Source organism: Hyperolius riggenbachi, chromosome 4, assembly GCF_040937935.1.
Source record: "Hyperolius riggenbachi isolate aHypRig1 chromosome 4, aHypRig1.pri, whole genome shotgun sequence".
Taxonomy (NCBI): Eukaryota; Metazoa; Chordata; class Amphibia; order Anura; family Hyperoliidae; genus Hyperolius; species Hyperolius riggenbachi.
Window position 1 is genome coordinate 131,916,497 of NC_090649.1, and position 23,584 is coordinate 131,940,080.

General features: G+C 44.5%; 1 protein-coding gene across 1 annotated transcript in view; it reads right to left on the bottom strand.

The window, feature by feature from the left end:
- The window catches only part of AMER3 (APC membrane recruitment protein 3), a 40,096-nt gene extending 23,274 nt beyond the window's left edge, over positions 1–16,822 (bottom strand). Inside the window, exon 1 of the mRNA XM_068280708.1 lies at positions 16,740–16,822. The gene's annotated coding sequence lies outside the window, so the exon portion shown is untranslated. The remainder of the gene's footprint in view (positions 1–16,739) is intronic.
- Positions 16,823–23,584: the final 6,762 nt, after the last annotated feature.

Here is a 23,584-nt window from a genome sequence, read left to right on the forward strand (position 1 = left end):
TACACAGCCCATTGGGTCAACCTGGTGACTGCTGGCAAGCAGGGAGTACGTGGCTGTGCAGCGGATCTAGTGACACCTCCACGGCTTGCAGGCAGGCCTGCTGCCACCTCCTCTCCTCATGCTACATCCTCTTCCCTGTCGTCGTCCTCCTCCTCCTTGGCTGAGTGGCAGTTCGACTCTACTGGTGCTGTGATCTCCTCTCCAGCTACACATCCCCAGCTCCCCAGGGCTTATGCTGCATGCCAGGTACGACGGTGTCACGCCATATTAGACATGCCTTGCCTCAAAGCGGAGAGTCACACTGGAGCAGCTCTACTGGCTGCTCTGAACAAACAGGTGGATCAGTGGCTGACCCCGCACTAACTGGAGATCGGCAACGTGGTGTGTGACAACGGCAGCAATCTCATTTTTGCTTTGAATTTGGGAAAGTTGACAGATGTACCCTGCATGGCACATTTTCTGAATCTCGTAATTCAGAGATTTGTGTCTAAGTACCCAGGCTCACAGGACGTCCTAAAGCAGTCCAGGAAGGTCTGTGGGCATTTCAGGTGGTCTTACACGGCCATGGCACGATTTGCCAATATACAGCAGAGACACAACTTGCCGGTGAGACGCCTGATTTGTGATAGCCCGACTCGCTGGAATTCGACCCTCCCTATGCTGGACCGCCTGCTACAACAGCAGAAAGCCGTCAAACAGTATCTGTACAACTATAGTCAAAGGACACAGTCTGGGGAGATGGGAATGTTCTGGCCGAAGTACTAGACACTGATGCAAAATGCCTGAAGGCTCATGTGGCCATTTGAGGAGGTGACAAATCTGGTGAGTCGCAGTGAAGGCACCATCAGCGGCTTGATCACGTATGCCTTCTTCCTAGAGCGTGCCGTGTGTAGAGTGGTGGATCAAGCTGTGGAGGAGCGTGACCAGGAACAGGAACAGGAGGAAGAGTTGTTGGATTAATTCTCAGCAGAAGCAGACGATTCCTCAACACCTGTGGCGGCACAGAGGGGGGAGGAGGAGGAGAAAGAGTCGTGTGGGGAAGAGGAGTCAGATGATGAGTAAGGTGTTTTGGAGGAGGAGAATGAGGCGGAAGAACAGCCGCAGCAGGCGTTGCAGGGGGCTTGTGCTGCTCAACTTTCCCATGGTATTGTTCGTGGCGGGGGGGGGGGGGGGGGGGGGAGGAGAACTTAGCTGACATCACTGAGGAAGAGCAAGAGGAGATGAATAGTACATCTGCTTCCAACTTTGTGCAGATGGCATCTTTCATGCTGTCCAGCCTGTTGAGGAACCCCTGTATAAAAAAACTCAAGGGGAATGAGTTGTACTGGGTGGCCACGCTACTAGGCCCTCGGTATAGGCACAAAGTGGCGGAGATGTTACCAACTCACCTGAAGGCAGAAAGAATGCAGCACTTGCAGAACAAGGTGGCAACTATGCCTTACAATGCGTTTAAGGGTGATTTCACAGCACAACGCAATAAAGGTACCACTGCCAGTAATCCTTCTCCCATGTCCACACAGGCAAGGACAGGACGCTCCAGCGATCTCATGGTGATGTCGGACATGCGGACATTCTTTAGTCCAACGCCTCGCCTTAGAGCTTCTGGATCCACCCTCCACCAACGCCTCGACCAGCAGGTAGCCGACTACTGGCCTTAAGTGTGGATGTAGACACTGTGAGCAGCGATGAACCCTTGGACTACTGGGTACGCAGGCTTGACCTGTGGCCAGAGCTGTCACAATTTGCCATCCAACTTCTGTCTTGCCCTGCCTCAAGCATCCTGTCAGAAAGGACCTTCAGCGCAGCTGGAGGCATTGTCACTGAGAAGAGAAGTCGCCTAGGTCACAAAAAGTGTTCAGTACCTCACCTTTATCAAAATGAACGGGGCGCGAACCGAACTTTTGCAGAGGTTCGCGAACCCGGTTCTTGAACCTAAAATCGGAGGTTCGGGCCATCTCTAGTTACCAGCATTTGTTAAAGAGAAACTCCGACCAAGAATTGAACTTTATCCCAATCACATGAGAAATCTATTCCATTTCACAAACAGACCATCAGGGGGTGCTGTATGACTGATATTGTGGTGAAACCCCTCCCAGAAGAAACTCTGAGTACCGTGGTACTCCTGGAAGTTTCCTGTCTGTGCACCTTGTTGCATTGTGGGAAATAGCTGTTTACAGCTGTTTCCAAATGCCAAAAAAGCATGTCACCATGTAATAAATGTCAGAATGTAAATCAGGGATTTAAAAGATTTTACAATGGGCAAACACTGACTAAATCATTTATACATAATTATTGTAAAAATGAAGCACTTTTTTTATTACATTATTTTCACTGGAGTTCCTCTTTAACCACTTGCCGACCGCCTACTTCATATTGGCGGCGGCAAAGTGGCAGCCCCAGGACCACGTAACGCAGATTGGCGTCAGGTCCTGGGGCACTCTCTGGCCGGGGATCGCGCGCTGGGATGCGCGCGCATCCACCGGCAATAGGCCCCGCCCACCCGCGACGTCAACCCGCCGGCCAATCGGAAGCGCCGGCGGGTTGTTAACCCGACGATCGCCGGATAGGAAGCGTATAATACGCTTTGTAATGTTTACAAAGTGTATTATACAGGCTGCCTCCTGCCCTGGTGGTCCCAGTGTCCGAGGGACCACCAGGGCAGGCTGCAGCCACCCTAGTCTGCACCCAAACACACTGATCTGCCCCCCCCTGCCCCCTGATCGCCCACAGTACCCCTCAGACCCCCCCCCTGCCCACCCCCCAGACCACCATTTGCACACAATCACCCCCCTAATCACCCATCAATCACTCCCTGTCACTATCTGTCAACGCTATTTTTTTTTTAGTCCCTAAACTGCCCCCTGCTCCCTCCTGATCACCCCCCCACCCCTCAGATTCTCCCCAGACCCCCCCAGACCCTCCCCCCCCCTGTGTACTGTATGCATCTATCCCCCTGATCAACTGTCAATCACCTGTCAATCACCTGTCAATCACCTGTCAATCACCCGTCAATCACCCCCTGTCACTGCCACCCATCAATCAGCCCCTAACCTGCCCCTTGCGGGCAATCTGATCACCCACACCAATAGATCGCCCGCAGATCCGACATCAGATCACCTCCCAAATCCATCGTTTACATCTATTCTCTCCTCTAAACACCCACTAATTACCCATCAATCACCCATCAATCACCCCATATCACCACCTGTCACTGTTACCCATCAGATTAGACCCTTGCGGGCACCCAATCGCCTGCCCACACACTCAGATTGCCCTCAACCCCCCCCCTTATCGATTCGCCAGTGCATTATTTACATCCGTTCTTCCCTGTAATAACCCACTGATCACCTGTCAATCACCCCCTGTCACTGCCACCCATCAATCACCCCCTGTCACTGCCACCCATCAATCAGCCCCTAACCTGCCCCTTGCGGGCAATCTGATCACCCACCCACACCAATAGATCGCCCGCAGATCTGACATCAGATCACCTCCCAAATTCATCGTTTACATCTATTCTCTCCTCTAAACACCCACTAATTACCCATCAATCACCCATCAATCACCCCCTATCACCACCTGTCACTGTTACCCATCAGATTAGACCCTTGCGGGCACCCAATCGCCCGCCCACACGCTCAGATTGCCCTCAAACCCCCCCTAATCGATTCGCCAGTGCATTATTTACATCCGTTCTTCCCTGTAATAACCCACTGATCACCTGTCAATCACCCCCTGTCACTGCCACCCATCAATCACCCCCTGTCACTGCCACCCATCAATCAGCCCCTAACCTGCCCCTTGCGGGCAATCTGATCGCCCACCCACACCAATAGATCGCCCGCAGATCCGACATCAGATCACCTCCCAAGCGCAGTGTTTACATCTATTCTCTCCTCTAAACACCCACTAATTACCCATCAATCACCCCCTATCACCACCTGTCACTGTTACCCATCAGATTAGACCCTAATCTGCCCCTTGCGGGCACCCAATCACCCGCCCACACGCTCAGATTGCCCTCAGACCCCCCCCTTATCAATTCGCCAGTGCAATATTTACATCTGTTATTCCCTGTAATAACCCACTGATCACCTGTCAATCACCCATCAATCACCCCCTGTCACTGCCACCCATCAATCACCCCCTGTCACTGCCACCCATCAATCAGCCCCTAACCTGCCCCTTGCGGGCAATCTGATCACCCACCCACACCAATAGATCGCCCGCAGATCCGACATCAGATCACCTCCCAAGCGCAGTGTTTACATCTATTCTCTCCTCTAAACACCCACTAATTACCCATCAATCACCCCCTATCACCACCTGTCACTGTTACCCATCAGATTAGACCCTAATCTGCCCCTTGCGGGCACCCAATCACCCGCCCACACGCTCAGATTGCCCTCAGACCCCCCCCTTATCAATTCGCCAGTGCAATATTTACATCTGTTATTCCCTGTAATAACCCACTGATCACCTGTCAATCACCCATCAATCACCCCCTGTCACTGCCACCCATCAATCACCCCCTGTCACTGCCACCCATCAATCAGCCCCTAACCTGCCCCTTGCGGGCAATCTGATCACCCACCCACACCAATAGATCGCCCGCAGATCCGACATCAGATCACCTCCCAAGTGCAGTGTTTACATCTCTTCTCTCCTCTAAACACCCACTAATTACCCATCAATCACCCCCTATCACCACCTGTCACTGTTACCCATCAGATTAGACCCTAATCTGCTCCTTGCGGACACCCAACACCCAATCACCCGCCCACACCTCAGAACGCCCTCAGACCCCAGCCCTGATCACCTCGCTAGTGCATTGCTTGCATCTATTTCCCCCCTCTAATCACACCTTGAGACACCCATAAATCACCTCCTGTCACCCCCTAGCACACCTACCCATCAGATCAGGCCCTAATTTGCCCCGTGTGGGCTCCTGATCACTCGGCCAAACCCTCAGATCCCCCTCAGACCCCCTTCCGATCACCTCCCCAGTGCATTGATTGCATCTATTTTCCCCTCTAACCGCCCCCTGAGACACCCATCAATCACCTCCTGTCACCCCCCTAGCACTCCTATCCATCAGATCAGGCCCAATACATCCTGTCATCTAAGAGGCCACCCTGCTTATGACCGTTTCCACAAAATTTGCCCCCTCATAGACCACCTGTCATCAAAATTTGCAGATGCTTATACCCCTGAACAGTCATTTTGAGAAATTTGGTTTCCAGACTACTCACAGTTTTGGGCCCGTAAAATGCCAGGGCAGTATAGGAACCCCACAAGTGACCCCATTTTAGAAAGAAGACACCCCAAAGTATTCTGTTAGGTGTATGATGAGTTCATAGAAGATTTTATTTTTTGTCAAAAGTTAGCGGAAATTGGATTTTTATTGTTTTTTTCACAAAGTGTCATTTTTCACTAACTTGTGACAAAAAATAAAATCTTCTATGAACTCACCATACCCCTAACGGAATACCTTGGGGTGTCGTCTTTCTAAAATGGGGTCACTTGTGGGGTTCCTATACTGCCCTGGCATTTTAGGGGCCCTAAACCGTGGGGAGTAGTCTAGAAAACAAATGCCTCAAAATGACCTGTGAATAGGACGTTGGGCCCCTTAGCGCACCTAGGCTGCAAAAAAGTGTCACACATGTAGTATCGCCATACTCAGGAGAAGTAGTATAATGTGTTTTGTGGTGTATTTTTACACATACCCATGCTGGGTGGGAGAAATCTCTCTGTAAATGGACAATTGTGTGTAAAAAAAAATCAAAAATGTGTCATTTACAGAGATATTTCTTCCACCCAGCATGGTTATATGTAAAAATACACCACAAAACACATTATACTACTTCTTCTGAGTACGGCGATACCACATGTGTGACACTTTTTTGCAGCCTAACTGTGCTAAGGGGCCCAAAGTCCAATGAGTACCTTTAGGATTTCACAGGTCATTTTGAGACATTTGGGTTCAAGACGACTACTCACGGTTTAGGGCCCCTAAAATGCCAGGGCAGTATTGGAACCCCACAAATGACCCCATTCTAAAAAGAAGACACCACAAGGTATTCCGTTAGGAGTATGGTGAGTTCATAGAAGATTTTATTTTTTGTCACAAGTTAGCGGAAATTGATATGTATTGTTTTTTTTTTCACAAAGTGTCATTTTCCGCTAACTTGTGACAAAAAAAAAATCTTCTATGAACTCACCATACCCCTAACAGAATACTTTGGGGTGTCTTCATTCTAAAATGGGGTCACTTGTGGGGTTCCTATACTGCCCTGGCATTTTAGGGGCCCTAAACCGTGAGGAGTAGTCTAGAATCCAAATGCCTCAAAATGACCAGTGAATAGGACGTTAGGCCCCTTAGCGCACCTAGGTTGCAAAAAAGTGTCACACATGTGGTATCGCCGTACTTAGAAGAAGTAGTATAATGTGTTTTGAGGTGTATTTTTATACATACCCATGCTGGGTGGGAGAAATCTCTCTGTAAATGGACAATTGTGTGTAAAAAAAATCAAATAATTGTCATTTACAGAGATATTTCTCCCACCTAGCATCTGTATGTGTAAAAATACACCCCAAAACACATTATACTACTTCTCCTGAGTACGGCGGTACCACATGTGTGGCACTTTTTTGCACCCTAAGTGCGCTAAGGGGCCCAAAGTCCAATGAGTACCTTTAGGATTTCACAGGTCATTTTGCGACATTTGGTTTCAAGACTACTCCTCACGGTTTAGGGCCCCTAAAATGCCAGGGCAGTATAGGAACCCCACAAATGACCCCATTTTAGAAAGAAGACACCCCAAGGTATTCCGTTAGGAGTATGGTGAGTTCATAGAAGATTTTATTTTTGTCACAAGTTAGCAGAAAATGACACTTTGTGAAAAAAAACAATTAAAATCAATTTCCGCTAACTTGTGACAAAAAAAAAAAAAATCTTCTATGAACTCACCATCCTCCTAATGGAATACCTTGGGGTGTCTTCTTTCTAAAATGGGGTAATTTGTGGGATTCCTATACTGTCCTGGCATTTTAGGGGCCCTAAACCGTGAGGAGCAGTCTTGAAACGAAATTTCTCAAAATGACCTGTGAAATCCTAAAGGTACTCATTGGACTTTGGGCCCCTTAGCGCAGTTAGGGTGCAAAAAAGTGCCACACATGTGGTATCGCCGTACTCAGGAGAAGTAGTATAATGTGTTTTGGGGTGTATTTTTCCACATACCCATGCTGAGTGGGAGAAATATCTCTATAAATTGACAATTGTGTGTAAAAAAAATAAAACAATTGTCATTTACGGAGATATTTCTCCCACCCAGCATGGGTATGTGTAAAAATACACCCCAAAACACATTATACTACTTCTCCTGAGTACGGCAATACCACATGTGTGGCACTTTTTTGCAGCCTAACTGCGCTAAGGGGCCCAAAGTCCAATGAGCATCTTTAGGCTTTACAGGGGTGCTTACAATTAGGCACCCCCCAAAATGCCAGGACAGTGAACACACCCCACAAATGACCCCATTTTGGAAAGTAGACACTTCAAGGTATTCAGAGAGTAGCATAGTGAGTCCGTGGCAGATTTCATTTTTTTTTGTCGCAAGTTAGAAGAAATGGAAACTTTTTTTTGTTTTTTTTGTTACAAAGTGTCATTTTCCGCTAACTTGTGACAAAAAATAAAATCTTCTATGAACTCACCATGCCTCTCACTGAATACTTTGGGATGTCTTCTTTCCAAAATGGGGTCATTTGGGGGGCATTTGTACTATCCTGGAATTTTAGCCCCTCATGAAACCTGACAGGTGCGCAGAAAAGTCAGAGATGCTTGAAAATGGGAAAATTCACTTTTGGCACCATAGTTTGTAAACGCTATAACTTTTACCCAATCCAATAAATATACACTGAATGGTTTTTTTTTTTATCAAAGACATGTAGCAGAATAACTTTCGCGCTCAAATGTATAGGAAATTTTACTTTATTTGAAAAATATCAGCACAGAAAGATAAAAAAGTCATTTTTTTTGACAAAATTCATGTCTTTTTTGATGAATATAATAAAAAGTAAAACTCGCAGCAGCAATCAAATAGCACCGAAAGAAAGCTGTATTAGTGACAAGAAAAGGAGGTAAAATTCATTTAGGTGGTAGGTTGTATGACTGAGCAATAAACCGTGAAAGCTGCAGTGGTCCGAATGGAAAAAAAGGCTCTGGTCCTTAAGGGGTTTTATGACTGCAATCCTTAAGTGGTTAACACCTAAATCAAAACTCTTGATTAGCAGAATAATGGTAATCTGTTTAGCTCCCTGATGGCATGGCAATGCAGTAATTAATCCGGTTTTCTAAAATGTTTTAATTTATTGATTATTATTATTTAATTTTTATAGTGCCAACGTCTTCTGCAGTGCTGTATGTATTAGTGCAAAACAAATAGTGGGGAACATAGCTACATGAGAAGTTCAAAACACTGTAAAATCAGGACTAGTGTTGGTGTTCAAATTTGGTACCATGTGTTTCAGAACCCGAACAGCCACATTCAGCACCCTTTCAGCACTGGACAGCAGGACTGGGAGCATTCTATATAGCTCTGATACTTCCTTCTTCCAGCCTGGAATCAGGAAGTATCGCAGCTAAATGAAATGCTGCTGTCTGGTGCTGAAATGGTGCTGAACAGCAACACTAATCAAGGCATCCAGCAATTAATTTACAAATACAGCAAAGTCCATGTTAATCGTAACTTAGGTGTAACGATTGTGGAATTCTCTCCGTGATCAGCGCACAAGGCGTGCGCTGACACGGCGGAAATCCTCCACAAGCGTGTAATTTGAAGGAACCCAGCAAAAGGTGCAATGCACCTGTAGAGGGAAATTCCTGTCGGCAGTTGGAGCTGTGGAGTGCAGAGGAACCGCTCCTCTGCCCTGCCACAGACGCCAGACAGGAATTGTACGAAGGGAAGAAACGCAGAGCAAGATAGCCCTGAAAGAGAGAGATCAAAGCGACAGAGGGTATGTGTGTCCACCAATCTAGTCGCCACCCTGCGACGATGAACACACAACCATGAAGATCAGGTGAGAAGGCAATCACCAGAGATGGCGATTGCTAACAGCGACACAAGACCGAATAAGCACAGATGAGGAATGTATGTATGTCCACCAATCTAGTCGCCAACCTGCGACGGCGGACACACAACGGAGGAAACCAAGTGAGAATGCAATCGCAAGAGAAGCGATTGCGAAAGAGAATGAGCATAGGGACAGAATGTATGTATGTGCACCAATCTAGCCGCCAACCCGCGACGGTGCACACACAACAGCAGAAACGAAGTATGAACGCAATCGCGAGAGAGGCGATTGCCAGAGGTGACACAAGGCTACAGCAAGACAGAGCACAAGAGTAGCAAAGGCACAGCAAATCATACAATGAGAAGATAAGGAAAATAATAAACGCTAACTAAACGCGAACACCGCACTCATTCGCAACAGCGAACACGTTTCCTGTGCGGTCTCCGCGTGTTAAGCACAACAGAGACAAGCACGCCTAACTAACCACCGACAGACAAACATGAAACAGAGGACGCGAGCGCTTGCTTAACGGTTACCTCACCGAGCCTCCAGCAAGCGTTCGTAGCAGACAAGACAGATACACAAAAACAGGGATAAGTGCGAGATACGAACAACTGCTCTTTCCGCCAGAGCGAGTGCGACCCAAGTAAGGCAACAGAGCTAGCAGGATCCACTGCTCTTTCCGTCAGAGCAAGTACGATCCAAGTATAGCAAGAGAGTTGCAGACCAGAAGGATCCACAGCCGCTACTGCTAGAGGCTAGTGTGATCCAAGCATGACAGACAGACAGAACAGGCAATACAAATAATACAATCCTGACTGCTCTAGCAAGGATGCCTAGTGCAGTCCCAGGAATTACTCTAAGCTAATCTTCAAACGATAAGCATGGCTGACACTCCAGGAGTGTTTCACAGGACAAACCCTTATGACCAGCCAAGGTCTGTGATATCACATGGTATTTATAGTACAAGCCTACAAAGGATGTGGCTAGGAGATTTGCATGACAAACGTATGCAAATCCCTCAGCAGCAGCAAGCTGCAAAACTGACAAAAGGTCTCTTTTCTAGAGACCTGCAGAATGCAGACCTGAACAGTGGTCAAAAAGCTGCCTGCCTGCGCAGGCAGCTGAGCGGATCATTACATTAGGCAATCGGAAGACTCAACTAACCAGCATGTCTGAGTAGGATAACAGGGCTCAGCTTTTGAGGCTTTTTGGAGCAGCAGGGACTACTCACCGATTGTCCGGGCACCATCTTCTACGCATTCTGCAGCTCTCAGCGGCTTTACAGTGCCCATGCATGGCACACTGAAGACACTGGAGACCGCTGGGAGATGCAGAATGCGTAGAAGATGGCGCCTAGATGATTGGTGAGTAGTTCCTGCTGCTCCGGGGTGGGGGGCGGTTAGTGCTATTTAACGCTAGTTCAAACAACCAGCAAGCACATATATCTGGCATCAGGCAATCCCAGAGTACTCAGCAAGCTCATGGTGAGTCAGAACTCCTAGGAGTAAGGGGCTGCCATAGAGCTAATGGACTTGCTGAGTACTCTGTACTTCTGGGTGTTTCAAGTCCTACCCCATAGAGCCACAGTAATCGATGCCATGCACTGATGAGGATCAATCAATCTGAAACAGTCTGTATGCATGTTTGATTAGTGTGGCTCTGTCATTTTAACAAGCTGACACATCATTGCATCATTCAGCGCTGCGTAATATGTTGGCGCTTTATAAATACAATAAATAAATAAATAAATAAATAAATTGCATTACAGCAGATCTGGAGGTGTGGCTAGCTTAGAGGGACAACAATGGGTAATTTGCATATTTAGCAGTGATGCATCGTGGGAGACATCACATGTTCACTCCAATCTGAATTATCGCAAATACTTTCTGTTTTAAGAAAGCACACTTTTGTTTTTCATGCAAACATGGGGAGAACATATAAGCTCCATGCAGATAGTATGTGGGACTCTGCAAAACCAGAGTAATAAGGACACCATGCCATCTGTTGGCAAGAGAGGTCACATCTACACGAGGCTTACCAGCCTGCTACCCAACTCATGGATTGCTAGGAAAGCAGAAATTCAAGCTATACATGCATGTTAACATGTTTTTGTAAGATGCGCCAGGGCCGGATTTAGGACAAGGCCACCTAGGCCATGGCCTAGGGCACCACAGGAGCAAGGGCACCAAAGGAGCAGGCTAAACGTGCAGCACTTGCAAGCTTGCAAATGCTGCAACGCAGGATGATCAGGCATACATTGCTGCCAGCCCCCTGTGCAGCAGCCACCTTGCTCTCTGTGCATGTTTGCATTGTGGCTGGTTTGGAGATGGAAAGGAAGAGGAAGCTTCTGCACTGGAGACGTGTGGAGAAATGAGTGAAACTGATGGCTACTGCAGTGTGAAGGCGAGCTGGCTTCCTATACTGAAAGGGGAGGGGGGAAGGAGGGATTAAGGGAGTCATCTGGCTACCTATGCTAAAGGGAAAGGGGGGAGGGGTCATCTGGCTACCTGTACTGTGGGAGGGGGGGCGGCTGGTGACAGTGGCCTTGGGCGGTAAAGAGTACAAATCCGGCCCTGAAGATGCCATCAGGATGTTATAAATGGTTAATGACCAACTTGCATGCAAATATAATGCAAACTGTATGCAGCTTGGAAAAGTGGCAATCAAACTAAGCAGAAAGTGCAGTTTCAAGCTGCATGACATTTACATGAAATCTGCATACAAAACACAATTCTGAGCATCTCACTGACCGTGTCTCCTAGCAGTTATAGAAAGCGTTTGTTATGTGGTTTCTGTTTAGTTTGGCCTGTGAAGTGTATTTGGAAGGGTGACAACTGACACATCTATATATATCCTAGCAACTGGTTTTAAGTGTCTGCAAAACTAATCTATGTAGATTATGACTTCCACATTCACCTACTAGCTATATTTCTTGCAGCTCGGATTGCTGTGGCATTCTTTTTTTGTAACTTAAGTTGCTGAAAAAATGTTTTCTACACAGTAGCAACTGACCCCAATCCTCACTTAAAGTGAACATGAAGTGAAAATAAAATTATGAGATAAACCATTATATTTATCCTCCTACTCCTAAAAATGACTTTTTTTTCAAGTATCCCATGGTTTTCTTTTATATTTAAAGAAAACCTGAACTGAAAATAAAAAGTCAAAATAACCATACACAGGTCATACTTACCTCCTGTGTAGTCTACTACTCAATCTCTTTCTCCTCTCCTGTGTCCCATTTGTCCACTGTCAATAGATTTCTCCGTCCTCCATTTTAAAAATGGCCATTACCCCCAACAGCTTCTTGATCAGCATACTGTTAAACTGTAATATCACCCACTTGAGCCATAGGGAAACATGGACATTACCTTGCACATTCAGTGGTAACTAACAGCTGTTGATATATAACTGACAGCAACTGGTATATTTTAGTTTTGACATAATATTGTCAGAACTGGAAGGGATCACTGTAAGAAGAAAATGGTGAGCTTCTGAGATGAACTGACAGTGAGGTTAGTATGTAATATTCACTTGCAGCTACGTCATGTGTTTATTTTAAATAATTTTCCTTGCTTCAGGTTCCCTTTAAAGAGACTCTGAAGTCTCTTAAAAATCCTCTCTTTATTACAAAATCCTGTGTAACATTATTGCCCTACCTAAACCGCCGCATCCCCGCCGCTGTAATCTAACTAAATCCCCCCAAACTCCTGGGGAGGGGGGTTCAATCCTAGCAGCGCTTCCGTGTGAGGCAGAGCTATGAGCTCCAGCTCTGCCTCTCAGCGCGTCTATCAGCACGGATCGCCGCCTCTCCCCCGCCCCTCTCAGTCTTCCTTCACTGAGAGGGGAGAGGCAGAGATCCGTCGCCGCTGATTGACGCGTATGGAGGCAGAGCTGTGGCTGAAAGCTCTGCCTCCAACAGCAGCAAAATCCACGACCAAGAAAGTCATGGATTTTGCGGGGGAGAGGGAGGGGTGAGTTATTTAGATTAGAGATGCGGGGATGCAGCGTTTTAGTTAGGACAGTAATGTTACACAGGATTTTGTAATAAAAAGATGATTTTTAAGAGACTTCAGTGTCTCTTTAAACATTTACAAAGAAGGTTGAATTTTTTTGTTGTCTCTAATCAGTAGCAACCTATTAAGTGTCCCAGAGTTAAAATACATGAGCTATTGACTTTTTTCTATCTCTCCCCTGAGCTCAGAAGTTGTACTCTTCCAGGAAACTTTTATGGTTGTAATTTGCTTATCGGTGATGTTTACTATATTCCCAAAAAGGTACCAACAAGACAGAAACTGTCACTTCCACGCCTAGAAATTGACTATGTCAGGCAGCAAGATAAAACACGTAAAACAGCCTGGTTATTAATATGTTTTGTACTGTACATACACATTTATCTCATCATGTCACATGTCATCTCGGGTACACTTTAAAGTTTTTAAAAATATTAGGAAAACATGGGTGCTTTCACATTCTTTGAAACCTTGAAATAGCTAAGGTCCATGATGACAGTATGTGAGTGCAGAGTCCTAGTTGCGTGAGGAAAGCAGAGACGTGACAATGGGTATCTTTCCCTGACCACTTGTGCAGTCAGGAAAAGGTCTCTACATCAGCTGTAACTGACTCATATCTACCTGTTTTAATTTAGCACTTCATCCCTTCAGGCAGTGCATGAATATTAAAGGGAACCAAGATACTGCATGGTATCTTTTATAAAGAACCTCCCCATAAGGCCTCTTGCACACTGCAAGCAATTCAGATTCAGATTCCGCTTTTTAATCTGTTTTTACCTCCGATTCCGATTTGCAGTTTGCTCCCTGCACACTGCAAATCGGAATCTGAATCGGATGTAAAAACTGATTAAAAAGCGGAATCTGAATCTGAATCGCTTGCAGTGTGCAAGAGGCCGTAGGCAGGTTCTTACAGCAAACCCGCAGTGAGAGACCTGTGGAGGCTGGCATATTTATTTCCTTCTAAACAATACCAGTTTCCTGGCTGTCCTGCTGTTGCTCTGTCTCTAATACTTTTAGCCATAGACCCTGAACAAGCATGTATATCCAATATTTCTGACTCCAGTCTGACTAGATAAGCTGCATGATCGTTTCAGGTGTGTGAGGCAGACACTACTGACCAGAAAGTCCACCTACTTTACCAGTCATAGAGGCGCTCCCTGCTTGCAAATCGCTAGTATTGAGACACTTTTGTTATTTGATCTGAGGAAGCGGACTGCGATCCGCGAAACCCATTGTCATTCAAGTGTGTGGTTTATATTAAAACATTTTTTTTCTTAGAGGTAAGTCTTTTTATGTATGTTTTATCCAGCTTACATTATCCATTCCACAGATCACATCTTGGGAAGCCTCCTCCCTCCCAGCAGTACTTACCAGAAAGATGAGCAGGACTGTCAGGCAACTGGAATTATTTAAAAATAAAATAAAAATTGTAGCCTCCATATGACTTTTTTTTTCAAAGACGGGTCTCAAGTTCAATCAATAAGCTAGTCCTCACTGCCCCATTCATGTGGTTTGTATGCCTTTCCTTACACAACCAGTTGTCCAGTCACAAACTTGGGCTCTAAAATGTCCCAGGGACTGGAATCTCTTGGTGGCCCAACTATCTGTACTGAAATATATGTAACTCTAGGATATTCTCAGAAGATACATAATGATTTTCTCTGTTAAAATAAACATTGCAGTGATGAATGGATGGTGTTGCTCAGCTGTAAACCTGCTCTGCTATCTTTGCTTTCCTTATTAATTCATCATCTGCCTTTCTGTGTCCCAGGAGGCCACTGGTAGAATAAAACAAAGTATCTGGTTCATCATCAAACAACAATCTCAGTAGGGATTACAAGATGCAAAACTCTAATCAGCAGCTCAGTGGATCTTGTTAGTTTATGTGGGTGGGGATAAATTCTTCACTTTCTGGCTCACTGAATAAGGAAGAGCGAGAAATCATTCAGTACTGTACATTGCTGTGCACCAATCATTTTCCTTCACCACTACTCCATAGCAATAGAGCGCATCACTAGCCAGAAGGCTACAGTTCATTCAGCATTAGTACTCAATTTGTTGCCCGAGAGCAGGTCCGGTTCTAGACTTTTTGCTGCCTGAGGCAAACTTGTAAGGATGCCACCCCCCCACCCCCCTTCCCTGGAGCTGGAATGATTGCACAGCACCTAAACATTTGCACCGCATGTTAAAGTTGGGGTGAGCCACCCAAAAAGCACCCTCAGTATAGGTTGGCCAGGCACTCTCTTTACTTCCTGTTTCTGCCTGGTGCTGCCCCGCCTTAATAAGTAGCCTCACTGGCATCATGGACAGACCAGGCCTGCCCGAGAGATCGTTTCTCAATACCCATAATAATCCCGACAATAATCATGTGTGTAGCAGCTTTACTCCTTATTTTCTAGTCACATTTCTAGTCGCAAATCACAGGAGAACATATAATACATGTAGTCACAAGTCTAAGGAAAGCATATAATATATGTAGTCACAAATCACAGGAGAATATACAATATACAGCATGTCCTGTGTAGCATAGGAACTGTATTAATTCATTTTGGGTCATGCTCAGTGATGACCAAAAACCGCAATATTCTTTTTTGCATTCATTTTCGCGAAAATAATGTTCAATTCGACTTTTGAGCAAAAACGCCATTGAAAATCATTTTGTAATATGTTTGTGATTTTTTGCATTTTCTGCAAAATTTTGAACTAAAATAACGGTTTTGTGAGTTTTCATACTAAAATTATCGAGTTTTCATGAGATAAACTAAAGATTTTTCACATTTTTGCCATAGTGCGAAAATACAATGTATTTTTGCTGAAATTGTCTTGAAATTGAGCATGCCATTTTCAATGCGAAAATGACTTTGGCGAAAATTTGCGAGCAACACTGGTCATGCTTCCATTTTTTCACTATTTACATAGGTGCAGCCTATGGACAGGGACATAGCATGCCCCATTTTGTGTGCTGTACATTCATTGCAGAAGATGTAGTAGAGAAAAGAGGAGTAGCTGTACATCACTGTAAACAAAGGACTGCTGTTTATAGACACAGCTCTAAGCTGTCACTACAGAAAAGCAGCACATCAGGCTTGTGGACATACTACAGCCACAGTCACAGCGATCTCTCCTCTCCACTGAGCAGCACATCCACCAGGCAGCACATGGCATCAAGCAGGCATACAGCAGAAGGAGCCATCCTCCCCTCCACAGCTCCTGCCTGTGCTTGGTTACTCATGTGAACTGTATGGATAATTATAGGATCCTGCTGCTATGCAGAGAAGGAGGAAAGGCAGAACACAGGAATGCCATCGCTGAACGTCTAATCCTCACGATAATATATGTTTTGTGACATGTAAATCTACTTGTGACATGCAAATCTATTTCTGACAAAATATTCATTTTGATCAACAGATCTGATCAATAAAAACAAAGATCTAACACTGATTGCATCGGCGACTGTTATATCACATTACCCTATGTATTATTTCATACATTATTAACAGGTATACTGCAATGCAATACAAACATTCAAGGCTGTATGAAAATGAAAAGGAACATGTTGTTTACACCTATTAATCTCCTTTACAGTTATCATTAGCATCACCCATCAGCCAATTCCCCCTTTACAGATCAGAATAATAGCATTGTACATACCAGTTATTACTGTGATCCTTGGTTATTGCATTTTTCTGTTATTGGCTATTATGCTGTGTGTTTTCTCCAGGACCTGGTGGTGATGATGATGCAGAATGCTTCTATTAGATGTGGAGGGAGGCTGCTACTGACACAAGCTCTGATTCCCCCACCCCACTCACATCTCATAATGTCTCCTGCACATTCATTTCCAGCACTGCTCCTACAGGCTCTGCAATATACTACTGTGTGCATGGAGACATGAGCTCATCTCACACACTGCTTATGTCAGTGGGAATTACTGTAAACGCTGGAAATGTTCATAGTATAAAGCTACCAAATGATCCATCCATCTATTTGTCTCTCTGTCTACCTTCCCTTTACTACAACCGAGACTTTTAGTTTGATTCTGCACAATTATCAGGGCCCATTCACACAAGCAGCAGTGCTCGGACCCCCATTCCATATAGGTAAACAAAGGCTTCATATCCTTCATATCAAAATGCAACAGTGGTGGGAAGTGTAAAAGGGGCCATGGCAGAAATAGCGAGAGGGTAATGGTGGTGTAGAAGGGGCCATGGCAGAAATAGCGAGAGGGTAATGGTGGTGTAGAAGGGGCATGGCAGAAATAGCGAGAGGGTAATGGTGGTGTAGAAGGGGCCATGGCAGAAATAGCGAGAGGGTAATGGTGGTGTAGAAGGGCATGGCAGAAATAGCGAGAGGGTAATGGTGGTGTAGAAGGGGCCATGGCAGAAATAGCGAGAGGGTAATGGTGGTGTAGAAGGGGCATGGCAGAAATAGGGAGAGGGTAATGGTGGTGTAGAAGGGGCCATGGCAGAAATAGCGAGAGGGTAATGGTGGTGTAGAAGGGCATGGCAGAAATAGCGAGAGGGTAATGGTGGTGTAGAAGGGGCCATGGCAGAAATAGCGAGAGGGTAATGGTGGTGTAGAAGGGGCCATGGCAGAAATAGCGAGAGGGTAATGGTGGTGTAGAAGGGGCATGGCAGAAATAGGGAGAGGGTAATGGTGGTGTAGAAGGGGCATGGCAGAAATAGCGAGAGGGTAATGGTGGTGTAGAAGGGGCATGGCAGAAATAGCGAGAGGGTAATGGTGGTGTAGAAGGGGCATGGCAGAAATAGCGAGAGGGTAATGGTGGTGTAGAAGGGGCCATGGCAGAAATAGCGAGAGGGTAATGGTGGTGTAGAAGAGGCCGTGGCAGCAGTAGTGGGAGGGATATGGAAGTGTAGAGTAGGCCATGGCGGAAGTAGTGGAACGGCTATAGAAGTGTAGAGTAGGCCATGGCAGCAGTAGTAGGAGGGCAATGGAAGTGTAGAGTGGGCTGTGGCAGCAGTAGTGGGAGCGTTGTAGAAATGTAGAAGAGGCCGAGGCAGCAGTAGTGGGAGGTTTGAAGAAATGTAGAAGAGGCCATGGCAGCAGTAGTGGGAGGGTTATGGAAGTGTAGAGTAGGCCATGGCAGCAGCAGTGGGAGGGTTATGGAAGTGTAGAGTAGGCCATGGCAGCAGTATTAGGAGGGCTGTAGAAGTGTAACATGCATAGTATGAACAAAGTCTAAATATCAAAATGGCTTATGTAGCACAGACAAATGTTATATACATTTTTAATAAAATCAGTTTTCTTTTAAATAAGGATTAATATAGGCAGTGGCGACTCTACAGGGGCGAGCACGGCCCCTTTTGCTCAGTAACATACAATTAACTGTTTTCAGGCTCCAGCAGCATACAGTGAACAGGATAGAGACTGTAAAAAACTTGCCATGTCAGATGTGTGTCTGTAGGTTTTAGGTAAAACAAGGGTCTTATCTATTTGACATAAATACCTCACAAACCTTGCAAGATCCCTTGTGATCCCTTGTAATTAATGTATCTGGATGTCACTTATATTTGCAAAAATATGATAGTATGTTCTAACATTGCCAGTCAACAGGAATAAAGTCTGAAGAATACTTATTAAAGGATACCCGCAGTGACATTTGACATGATGAGATAGACAAGGGTATGTACAGTGCCTAGCACACAAATAACTTTGCTGTGTTCCTTTTTTTCTTTCTCTGCCTGAAAGAGTTAAATATCAGGTATGTAAGTGGCTGACTCAGTCCTGACTCAGACAGGAAGTGACTACAGTGTGACCCTCACTGATAAGAAATTCCTCTTTTTATCTCTTTCTTGCTCTCATAAGCCATTTTCTGCTAGGAAAGTGTTCTATACTTGGAATTTCTTATCAGGGAGGGACACACTGTAGTCACTTCCTGTCTGAGTCCGGACTGAGTCACCCACTTACATACCTGATATTTAACTCTTTCAGGCAGAGAAAGAAAAAAAGGAACACAGCATAGTTATTTGTGTGCTAGGCACTGTACATACACATGTCTATCTCATCATGTCACATGTCACTTCGGGTATCCTTTCACTGAAAGCTTACTGTTTTTTTTTTTTTAAATATGCCAATACATTGTATTATCTTGATGTAAAACATCCAACCTGTAAAATACAAGCTTTAGTCTTCAGTAATGTAATGCTTAGCTGCTAAGATAAGGAATTACACACAGTGTTTCTCTCCCTCCTGGCTCTTCCCCTCCTCTTGCTTGTAGAGTTGTCAAACACAGGCTGGGGGCTGAAATGATTTGTCTGTGATCTGTCCACACAGGTGCAGCTTGCTAGCAAGTAAAGATTAAAGCAGAGGTGCCCACACTTTTTGGGCTTGTGAGCTACTTTGAAAAAATAGCAAGTCAAAGTCACTTGAACTGTATATACTGAATGGAAAATGTAGTGGGGTTGGAATCTACCAAAAAGTCCTTCACAAATGTACCGGTAGATCGCGATCTACCTAATGGGCACCCCTGGAATCTGGATTAAAGCATACCTGCCAACTAGCCAAGTACATCTGTAGGTAATGTTTCTTCAATGATAGCACCATCATTTGGACAATGGGCTCTGCTCAAAAGCCTCTGAGTTCAGTTTGTGATGTTTATATTTGGTTCCTATCATGGTGGTGGCTGGATAGTGTACTGGTTAAGGGCTCTGCCTTTGACATGGGAGACCAGGGTTCAAATCCTGGCTAGGTCAAGTACCTATTCAGTAAGGAGTTCAAAGCAAGACTCCCTAACACTGCAGGGTGGCCTCTTGAGCGTGTCGAATGTGGCTGCAGCTCTTGAGCGCTTTGAGCCCAACAGGAGAAAAGCGCTATACAAATGTTTGGATTATTATTAAAATGTTCGGATTATCATTGCTGAACTAGTTAGCTGTAATTTTACCAACTGAGTTAGGCAATGACATAACATGTGTCATACTTACCTAAATACTGAAGTGTTGTGTAGAGCTATTGTATTGTTATGTTCCTCTATTTAATACAGTGACCCAGACATAACATAACCAGCCCTGAAATGAAGGACTTTTAGATTAGAAAATGACATACAAAACAATGCATAGCTGTTACTCTTGTCTTCCACAGGATATTATGAGTAATTCTCTAGGAAAAACATACATATTTTTTCCCCTCGGATAATCAGTATTCACAAAATAATAAAAAAAAAAAAAACAACTTTGGCTCTCAAGATTTTGTTTTGTGAACTATGAAATGTTTGCAGCATTTTTCATCAACAAGCTTTTTCCTTCATCAGGGTTGGCAGCAGAGGCTGGTACGGGCTCTGAAGCAATTGATCAGAGTGCCAATAAACTGGGTGTACCTGCAGCAATTATCACAGAAGCAGTCATCTGAACACTCCATCACTGTAGGAAACCACCACTAAAATCATGGTTTAGGAGGGTTAATAAACAAATGAAATAAACAATTGTATCTCTATTCCTTCTCCTAAAAGTGACTTCTTAATATATTCCACAGTTTTATTTTATGTTTAAATGAACTTTTCAAGTTTTTACTGTTTTATTGTTTTTGTTCAAGGACACACTCACTGAAGTATGCCAGAGCTAAAAGCTATGAACTATTGACCCTTTTTATCTCTTTCCTGTTCTCAGAAGCCATTTTCTGCTAGGAAAGTGTTTTATAGTTTTAATTTCTTATCAGTGAGGGTCACACTGTATTCTGACTCAGACCTGATGTTTAACTCCTTCAGGCAGAGAAAGACAAAAAGGAACACAGCATAGTTATTTGTGTGCTAGGCACTGTACATACACATGTCTATCTCATCATGTCACATGTCACTTCGGGTATCCTTTAAGGAGAGTTACAGTTGGGGGGGGGGGGGTGGACTGTACATTGCAGATGAAAAGAGGAGTGAGGAGGACATCTAGCTCTATTGAAAAAAGTTAATGTACATCATTTAGTCACACTCTGCATTACTGGGGGAGGGCGGTGGGTGGGATAAGCTATTCCGGGGGAAAGGGGGGGTTGGGGGTGGCTTGGCTGGCCAAGTTTTGATGTTGGTTGGGGAAGGGGGGGTTGCAGGGGTCCTGGCCGGCTCAGTTTTGCTGGGGCCCTGCAGGGTTCCAGGTACATCCCTGGTTCAATATATACATCAGGAACTACACTGCCCTTAGAATATACAGTAGATAGGTTTATCCAAGCAGTTGCAGAGAAAGCTTGGACAAAAGTCACAGGCTGGCCATACACTGACAGATTGCCACTCGATATGGTAAAATTATTGATTCTCCTGAGAGGAATCCATTTAGAAAGGAATAGATTCCTACCACACACTGCACATTGATTTTTTTTTATTGCTTCCAGAAAGGAATCTATGGCACATCAAGTGAACTGGAGTGTTGCTCTGTCAATCTACAGCCGCTTATATCCCCGCCCAGAGATGGATTAAGACATAATGGTGCCCTAGACAAGGTAGTAGATTTGGGCCCCCCGTGGGGTCTTTTTGGTAAGCTGAAGTGGAGAGAGGTCAGATAAGGTGGCAGGTGGGCCCCTTGTCACCCACTAGGACCCAGACACCTGCTTAGGTTGCCTTGTGGATAATCCTGATCTAGCCCCGCCCCCAATTGACATAGATCTTCTAACTGATTCCAAGCAGATCAGATTGATTGAAACTGCCAGAAATTGAATGGGAAAATTGATAAGTGTGTGTGCATCTATACATTCATTCAGAGCAGTCAATGAGCTGTTGAACGGAACAAATATTCTGATTGGATAAACACTTCACATTTCCTCCAGTTTTCTTACAGCGGCCTTAATAAATAATCTCTGGAGACTATTACTCAGCTCCTGTCCGTGCCTGATGGATTGAAATTTACCGTCCCGTTTTATCATAATTTCGATAGATTTTTTTTTTGCAGCAAATCAATTCAAATTACGATTGATGCAGCTCGTTGCATCACAAATACCCATACAGACTGATGTGTTTATGGTCAGCTTAACCACTTCACCACTGAGCAGTTTTACCCCCTGAGCACCAGAGCAATTTTCACCTTTCAGCGCTCCTTCCATTCATTCGTCTATAACTTTATCATTACTTATCGCAATGAAATGAACTATATCTTGCTTTTTTCGCCACCAATTAGGCTTTCTTTAGGTGGGACATTATGCCAAGAATTATTTTATTCTAAATGTGTTTTAATGGGAAAATAGGAAAAAATTTGGGAAACAATTCATTATTTTACAGTTTTCGGCCATTATAGTTTTTAAATAATGCATGCTACTGTAATTAAAACCCATGAAATGTATTTGCCCATTTGTCCCGGTTATAAAACCGTTTAAATTATGTCCCTATCACAATGTTTGGCGCCAATATTTTATTTGGAAATAAAGGTGCATTTTTTTCAGTTTTGTGTCCATCCCTAATTACAAGCCCATAGTTTATAAAGTAACAGTGTTATACCCTCTTGACACAAATATTTAAAAATTTCAGTCCCTTATTACAAAAAATTAAAATTGGGGAGTGTGGGAGGTAATGAGTTAATTTTTAGTGTAAAACTAATGTATTTGTATATGAAAAATGCTTTAGGGTGTAGTTTTACTATTTGGCCACAAGATGGCCACAGTAACTTTTTGTTTATGCGACCTGCAAGCGTAGGAAGTACGCTTGCAGGAAGTCTTATGAGGCTGGGAAACTGTTTTCTTTTTTTTTTCACAATGATCGCTGCTTCTCATAGAAGCATCTGATCTTTGCGGAGGGCTTAGATCAATGAACGGGAACGGTTTTTCCCGTTCATTGATTTCCGGGCGAGCAGGCGGCGGCATGCACGAGAGTGGGAGATGCGGATATCTCCGTCCCTGGGGGTGAAAGGATGGAAAAAGGGACGGAGATATCCGTACGGCTGGGGGTAAAGTGGTTAAAGTGAAAAAAAAAACTTAAAATGAGATAAGGAAATCGTATGTGTAGTACGGATAATGAATAGAGCGTTCGTAGCAAAGAAAAGAGTCTCATATTTTTATTTTCAGTTATATAGCATTTTTTTTAATAACATTGCATCATTCTGTCATATTTGTAGTTTACAAACAACACTCTGTCTATTAAGCTATGAAACAGAGCAGAGCTAATGAACTCTCCTGCAGAAGAACCTTACCGCAAGCTGTCTATCACTGTTTCTTGGCTGTTTAAGTGCTTCAGAAAACAGGACTGTATTTGGCCCAAGTTGGGTTGAATAGCTCAAAAAAAGCTCTTCTGCATAGGATAACAACTGAAGTTCTACCTGTTCCTGTACTGAAAAACAATATGAGACTCTTTTCTTTGGTACAAATGTTCTATTTCTTAGCTCTACTACACATGCAATTCGTTATCTCATAAGTTTATTTTCGCTTCAGGTTTGCTTTAAGTGGGCCACCTGGGCATGATGGTACATCAAACACTACTACCTGATGAATTTCTGATTGGATAGTGATCAATCTCCAGTGTGATTGGGCCATTATCGATCCATGTATGGATATCTGTGTAGGCTGTGCAGTCA